At 41.0% G+C, this 8,037-nt stretch overlaps 1 pseudogene; it reads left to right on the top strand.

The window, feature by feature from the left end:
• The first annotated feature begins 1,761 nt into the window (after nucleotides 1-1,761).
• LOC147329736 (G2/M phase-specific E3 ubiquitin-protein ligase-like) lies at nucleotides 1,762-5,405 on the top strand (annotated as a pseudogene).
• The last annotated feature ends 2,632 nt before the right edge of the window (nucleotides 5,406-8,037 follow it).

The raw sequence follows: 8,037 nt of genomic DNA on the forward strand, positions 1-8,037 counted from the left end.
ATTACATGTTGACCCAAGCTGGTCATCTGAGAGGCTGTTGGGTGCTGCCATTAAAAAACTGAAAGATTTCAACCAAGATATGAAAGATGGAGAATACCTCCTGCTCTACCCTGATGGCTCTCAAATAAAAAATATTCCAGGAGCTAACACACCCTTTACGATTGAACTCTACAAAGAGGCCGTTGGCAAGTCTTACCAAAGAATTACACTATTTGTCTGCACACTTGAGGACTTTTTGTCAGAACGTAAGTTAAATAGAATTGCCTGTCACTAGTGATGGCCCGCTTGAAGCATGTGTCAAAAAAATCAACACACTGCTTCAGACTGTGTCGAAGCTTGATTCGTTTGGCCAGAGTCACGTGATCAGTGACGTCCGAAGCTTCATTTAGAGCCTAACTGCTTCGGTGTCTGATTCAATGGTTTATAAGGAAGCGAATCATTCGGGGGATTTGTGGTGTTTTGATGGTGACAGATAGCGAACCACTGATCATTCCACTGAGAGATTTGGAACCAGTGAGGAAAAGAGGAGGTTCTGTTGTGTGGGAGGATTTTGAGTTGATTTTTGTCAATCCGGTGGGTTTTCCAGCTTTGTGTTCTGGCCGTTTGCTTTTGTTTTGTGCGTGTTTATTTTATCTGAAAACGGGAAAAAGGTAAAATGTCAAAAATCTGCCTCCATAATATAAATATCATTAAATAACTTTAGAAAAACTTCCACTTGACTCTTTACATGTAATGTTGTGAAAATATATATTTTATTGTTTAATTAATCTGAAAATGTTAGTCTGCCAAATGTGCAGCAATTGAATGTATTTATTCTCTTTAGCTGATAGTTTGTGGGGCCCAGGTAGACTGTATACCTGCATCTCTACCAGTTTCTCTGCACTCCAGCCTCCTCTGTGCCATGTGAAGGGATTTTCCTTAAGGCAGGAGAAATGATCTCCACGAAAAGGAACAGGTTCAGCCATCGCACACTAGAACAAATTCTCTTCTTAAATATAAATGGAAAAGGGCTACTTTAAATGCATCATGTTTTTAATTTGCAAGTTCATAAGCATTTTCCTTTTCCATTTCACAATCAATTCTACCCCCCAGGTCAAAAATATGTCTGGGAAAATTTCCCTAATATAATATTATTTATAAATATACCTGTCTAGCGATTAACTGCATAAGTGCATGGAGGCGGGACCTCAGAGCAGAAGCATACTCCATAATGTGTTGTACATTATTATATGTATATATAATTTAATAGTGACGATGGACGACGAAGGGACTATATGCCTGAAGTCTCAGAGAACGTGGTATTTTTCAATTATTGTATTTACCAACATCAAGAAGTCACAAGCAAAGAAAGACCACACCATGGTGCATGTTTGAACATGTTTACTGGTCAAAATGATTTATTAAACAAATAAAACACATTTTTTTAAACCACCAAAAAAATACACGTTCAAAGCAACACAACGGCGGCCCAATATCAGACAGAATCCCACTCTGTAGAGTGGGCCATCTTAATGAAGCGGTTGGTTGGGCCAATTGATAAAGCAAGAAACATTACTTAAAAGATATTAAACAAGAAAAACATAAAGTGTAAACAGTGTAAATATTTAGTTGCTTTTCACTGACTGATTCTACAGTGATGAACCTGATGGATTGACGGCTGCACATGTCATCTCAAATCTGGCTCTGAAGATTAACCGAGCCAATGTCTGGGATGGTGCCTACCGAGGCGTCAGAAGGTCTTCATATAGTCCCAACTCTGGCATGATGGTGAAATTCTCTGATGACGTGGGGCAGGCTGAAGAGGCAATAGACACAGGTGGGCCTACCCGAGAATTTCTCACCCTTTTGATGGAAGCCATAAGGACGAGAAGAATATTCGAAGGAAAAGACTATGCCAAATATCTCACGTTTCATAGTAAAGGTGTTTATTTTTTTTCACATTTTTTTCCATGGTCAAAATTACTTTATTATAATGTAATGTCTTTATCTTTAGCTGCAGATGAAAATGAATATTTCTACATTGGAAGAATGATTGCAGTTTCCATTGTCCATGGTGGTCCATGGCCATGTTGTTTATCTCCAAACTTCTTAATGTAGCTTGTTGGAAAAGACAAGACATTTGAGGCTCCAATTGATGATATACCAGATGAAGAAATCAAGAAGGCTCTACTAGAGGTGAATTTATGATGTTATGATTATGACAAATGCCAATTAATGCAAAGACCTACATTTAATAGATTACTTAACATAATCTTGGTAACTAACTGATGCCTGAAATGATTACTGATTTTGTAATTCAAGACTGTGTTAAATTGCAAAGGATATCACTTGACTGAGTGTATTTCTGTAGCCCAAATATATGGTAATAATCGTAACTGTCACAATTTCCATTTTGAAAATTGATGATATACATATTCACCAAAGGGTGTGTGTTTATTTCTCTCTCTCTCTCTCTCTCTCAATACACACACACACACACACACACACACACACACACACACACACACACACACACACACACACACACACACACACATATATATATATATAAAACACCCAGCTCTTTTATTAGAGATTTTATCATTTGTGAGCACAGAAATATATATATGAAAAAAATTAAAAATTCCCACTCGCCACGGGGACCACCGTTACCTTCACCCTCCACATCCTCTCGAGCTCTTCTCTGAGCCCTTGGTATTTCTCCAGCTTCTTGTGTTCCTTCTTCCTGATGTTGCTGTCATTGGGAACCGCTACATCGATCACTACGGCCGTCTTCTCATGTTTGTCTACCACCACTATGTCCATATTCGGGCCATATTCAGCACAGATGTTCCTGTACACTATGCCGGCCACTTGGTTATGGCGTTCCATGTATGCCTTGCCTGCTAGCATCTTGCACCCTGCTGTTATGTGCTGGATTGTCTCTGGGGCATCTTTACACAGCCTGCACCTGGGGTAACTGTCCTCTATGTCTGCAATGTTGCGTTCTGGTAGTTCAATCCCCTCAGTTCTGACTACCTTCCCTCTCTTTGAACAAGAAGGCATCGGTGGGCAAGAGACGAAAACAGGGTATTGTTGGAATGCTACTACGCAAGTAACCCTGGCGGAAGGGGTTACATGAATAGGATGAGGGACCTATGGATTCTTCGATACCCAACATCCACAATGACGGCAAAACAACTAGTAGCTCAGTGTTCCAACATTTGAAAGAAGGGACTGCTCTCACTGCTAGAGATTGACGAGGTACAACATAAATGCTACGGCAAGGGGGAGCCAGGACGCCAGGTCAGGGAGGAGATATCATCACCCCCACCTGAGATTGGGTACCAAGACCCAAGTGCGATAGGAGAAGGATATATATATATATATATACATATATATATATATATATATATATATATGTATATATGTATGTATGTATGTATGTATGTATGCGTGTGTAATATACAGTGTTGGTCAAGTTACTTGAAAAAAGTAATCAGTAACTAATTACTGATTACTTCCCCAAAAAAGTAATCCCATTACTTTACTGATTACTTCTTTTCAAAAGTAATTAATTACTTAGTTACTTAGTTACTTTTTAAAAACACGATTTACAACCTGAGTAGGTGATAAAGCGATAGATCTTTCAGCCCAATTCTACTTTTTCTACATAATCCATCATACAAAATGTAATCAAATGGAAAAGTCTCTTTTTAAAACTTGTTTTATTAGTTTTAATCTTTTAACTTTATGCATCAAGCAAAAATGTAATTATCTGCAACATTCTCTGACTGGAAGAAATTAGTTTAACATTGAAACCTATTTTCTGCACATTCCAGCACATAAAATAAAATATAATATTTTTTGTGTTTAGACTCAGTCTTTCAAGTAGATGCAAGTAAAACACAGCAGAAAATAAATAAAGTCAAAGACTCAGCTGTCCTGTTGCTCTATTTTCATCTGTAAAGCAGGACCAGGGTAGGCGGAGGTTTACCCTGGTGCAGGTGTGCCGCAGTCAGTTGAAGAATCCGCGAGTTTCTCAGCGCACTTGGTGCTTGCTCAGATGTTTAGGGGTTTTTATGGAATCAAACTCAAAGTACGGTCAGTGCTTCCACGCTTTAAACGCTGCACGCTCATACTCTCTCCCACAATCGATATGTGATCCATTGTTGATCTGCACACAGCTGTTGTCACTAACGGCGCACTCGCTTACGTCACTGTCGTGAGACATTCTCGCAAAAAATCACGGTTTTAGTAACGCAGTAACGCAGCGTTCCTACGGGAAAGTAACGGTAATCTAATTACCGTTTTTGCAATAGTAATCCCTTACTTTACTCGTTACTTGAAAAAAGTAATCAGATTACAGTAACGCGTTACTGCCCATCTCTGGTAATATATGTTTTTTTATTTAGATAGAGAATGCAACAACTGTAAGTGAGCTCTGGGTAGTCTTAGAAAAACACCCAAGCATGCTCCAGACAGCAGGCTGCTATTGATTCATGAGGACACTGGAGGATAAGAAGAAGGTAGTAGCAGATTACATTCAGTGGTACTTCATCTACTGAAACCATCTTTCCATCCAAAGGTATAGAATTCAGACTATTATGTGCCCATTTAACAAAATCTTTTCAGAAGATTAAATGGTTACTTTTTTTATTCCAGTGAACTTTAAAGGCCTTTTTCAGGAGGACTTCTTTTTTGTAGCAGGATGACTGTCTTAGCTAGATAAGAATGTTGGTTACTTTCTTAACACAGTATTTTGCCATGTGAAGTTTTGCTTGCTTGTTGAGAGGAAGATGATGCTGTAGGTAAGGCACCACAACCTCCACAAATAACATTAAACAATTTATTAAAAATGAGACTGTTTTCTAGTTTCAGAGAGGGTCTAGCAACACTGGATTTTCTAAACGCCCTGGAACAGCATCCTTCACTCTTCTCATTCATGTGCTACACTGAGACCAGGCTGACAGCTGATCTTCTGGAGAACATCTTCCATGTGCAATTTGGTCCACCTGGCAGCTCTAGGCGTCAAGAGTACTGAGCTACTGGCAAGACTATCTGCTTTCTGTAGAAGGTCTTAAATTTGGTTGAAAATGTTGACATGAGTACATTTATGTCAACAAAGTGTAATGGCCCCTGTTTGTGTTTATTATCATTAGAAATAACTTTTTCTTTTTACATTCACAGAGAAAAATGGAAGTCTGTCTCTTGAAGACATCCCTATGTTTGCAACTGGACTGAGGGAAATTCCTCCTGCAGCAATTCAGCCAAAGTCACAGCTTCTTTTCCAGACCACTTCACGCTTCCCTGTAACAGATGTCTGTGCAAATACTATCAAAATCACAGTGTTACACAATTATGAGGACTTCCAAGGAGCCATGGATTATGGCATCCAGAACTCTCCTGGGTTTGGGCTTCCCTAAGGTCCAAGTCCTTTTGCTTTTAAGCCACATTTATGGTTTTTGCAAACATGTGAAGTTTCTGATTTTAAAATATGATAATTTTCTTTCTAAATTTCATCCTGCAGTTTATATGTGTAGAGAATTTCTGGAAATAAACATAAAGTTTATTGCATCGCAGCAAGTTCGATCAGGTTTTGGAATTTCAAAAGCATAATATCATAGTGGGACAATTGAACAAGTTAGAAATATTTCACTGTGTTAAGAAATTGCCAAAATAACAAAACAAAACATTTCTGAATGAATTATTAATTAATTAATTTTCAATTAAATTCAATTAAATGTTATTTATATAGCACCAAATCACAACAACAGTCGCCTCAAGACGCTTTATACGGTGGCTAGGAAGTGCAAATCACATTTACAACATCAACAACAAAATAACATTTCAGAAAACACTTTAACAACTCCGCAACAAATTAACAAGTGGCTCTTGACGAAAAGGGATTGTCCGAAATACCGGAAGTGACTCAACGATTAGGCTTACTCCATATTTGTAGTATAGAAAAGTGATTTGTAGTCAGCTAAATGAGGGCTTTTCAGAGAAGTAGTGTTCAGTTAATGTTTGAAGAGATTTTACAAAAGAGTATGGGTGAGATAATGAGGTTCAGATTTTTAAATGTCACAGGGATTTTCTTTAGAAAATATCTAGGCCTTAAAACCGTCATGGTCCACACTCCAGCCCAGCAGGTGGCGGTAAAGTGCCTTTAAATTAGCGGCAGAAGAAGAAGCAGCAGCTAAACGCGGGATGTCAAGTCAACAAACGCCGAGAAACTTTAATGGTGTGTTCACACCGAACGTGATAGACGCGACCAGAGCATCAGGTTTAGATGTAAAGTCAATGGAGAAGTGCGATGACACGCGGAAACTCAGAAGCACAAAACTCAGAAGCAGACACGAAAACGCGTCAAACGCGCGTCAAAGTAGCACGTCTGGCGCGCTTGACGTCAGTTTTTGTGTTGCATTTTGTGCATTCGCGCCATATCGCGTCTACTGCTCGAGTTGGAAAAATCTGAACTCCAGCGTCAATTCGACAACCAATCAGGAGCCTGGTGACGTGGCTGTGACCTAGGTCAAAGGGGCAGATCCAGCCAAAGCCCTTCATACTTCAATGGAGGAAATGGTAAATGGCTAATCAACGCCGTAGCAAACAACCCGGAGCCGTACAACACCAGCTGCTTTCTGTACCAAGACAGGAATATAAAGGACCGAGCTTGGAGGAAGATATGTGAAGAGATAGGGCAACCTGGTAAGTTCATTCATTTCTCTTTTGAAAGTTTTCACTGACCTGGGGAAGCCGCGCTAAAGCTAGCAAGCCACCGCTATTTTCCCACTGACGTACAAATACCGTTCTGCTTTTATGCATGTTGTCATATAGGAATATATTTTGTTTATTAATAAACAGCACACAGTGGTCCCGCTGTTCATCCGTCACTGCTTCGCTCATCAGTGGGAAAATAGCGGTGGCTTGCTAGCTTTTGACGTGCGTTTGACGCGTTTTCGCGACACAAATCTGCTTCTGAATTTTCGCCTGTATGGCAAGCCATTAGTGCCAAATATCGCCACTTTTCTAACCTGTTTGGTTAAGAAATGGCGTAAAAAACGCTGTTTAATTATTCAAAGCGCCACTCACATGGCGCCCAGTATGTGACCTGCCCCACTGTAGGCAATAAAACATTGTACTTAATGTATGCCAATGAAAAAGTGTCATACAGTTTATCACCTCTCCCTGACCTGGGAAGATCTGATCGTAACCTAGTGCGCCTTGTCCCTGTGTGCAGCCCTTAGTGTGCAGGGAGCCACTAATCACCCACGCAGTGCAGAGATGGCCAGTGGAGGGCATATAAATAAGTAATAAAAGCAAATAAATGACAGAATGCTTTTTTTAAAACAAGGTGCGATCGTGGCTCAAGAGTTGGGAGTTCGCCTTGTAATCGGAAGGTTGCCGGTTCGAGCCCCGGCTCGGACAGTCTCGGTCGTTGTGTCCTTGGGCAAGACACTTCACCCGTTGCCTACTGGTGGTGGTCAGAGGGCCCGGTGGCGCCAGTGTCCGGCAGCCTCGCCTCTGTCAGTGCGCCCCAGGGCGGCTGTGGCTACAATGTAGCTTGCCATCACCAGTGTGTGAATGTGTGCGTGAATGGGTGGATGACTGGATATGTAAAGCGCTTTGGGGTCCTTAGGGACTAGTAAAGGCGCTATATAAATACAGGCCATTTACCAAGGTTCAAGGTTCAAGGTTCTTTATTTGTCACATGCATAGTTATACAAGTATAACACACAGTGAAATGTAGCCTGACACGCTCCTCGACATGTGCAAAAATTGGGGGGGGGTGTATATAACACCCAGCACGCCCCTGCGGGCGGTTTATCCTTCAAGCTCGGATCCTCTACCAGAGGCCTGGGAGCTTGAGGGTCCTGCGCAGTATCTTAGCTGTTCCCAGGACTGCGCTCTTCTGGACAGAGATCTCCGATGTTGTTCCCGGGATCTGCTGGAGCCACTCGCCTATCTTGGGAGTCACCGCACCTAGTGCTCCGATTACCACGGGGACCACCGTTACCTTCACCCTCCACATCCTCTCGAGCTCTTCTCTGAGCC

The sequence above is a fragment of the Aulonocara sp. 'chitande type north' Nkhata Bay genome, linkage group LG5 (assembly GCF_057382095.1).
Source record: "Aulonocara sp. 'chitande type north' Nkhata Bay isolate Kocher_YH1m ecotype deep benthic linkage group LG5, A_spYH_male_GT1.1, whole genome shotgun sequence".
Lineage (NCBI taxonomy): Eukaryota > Metazoa > Chordata > Actinopteri > Cichliformes > Cichlidae > Aulonocara > Aulonocara sp. 'chitande type north' Nkhata Bay.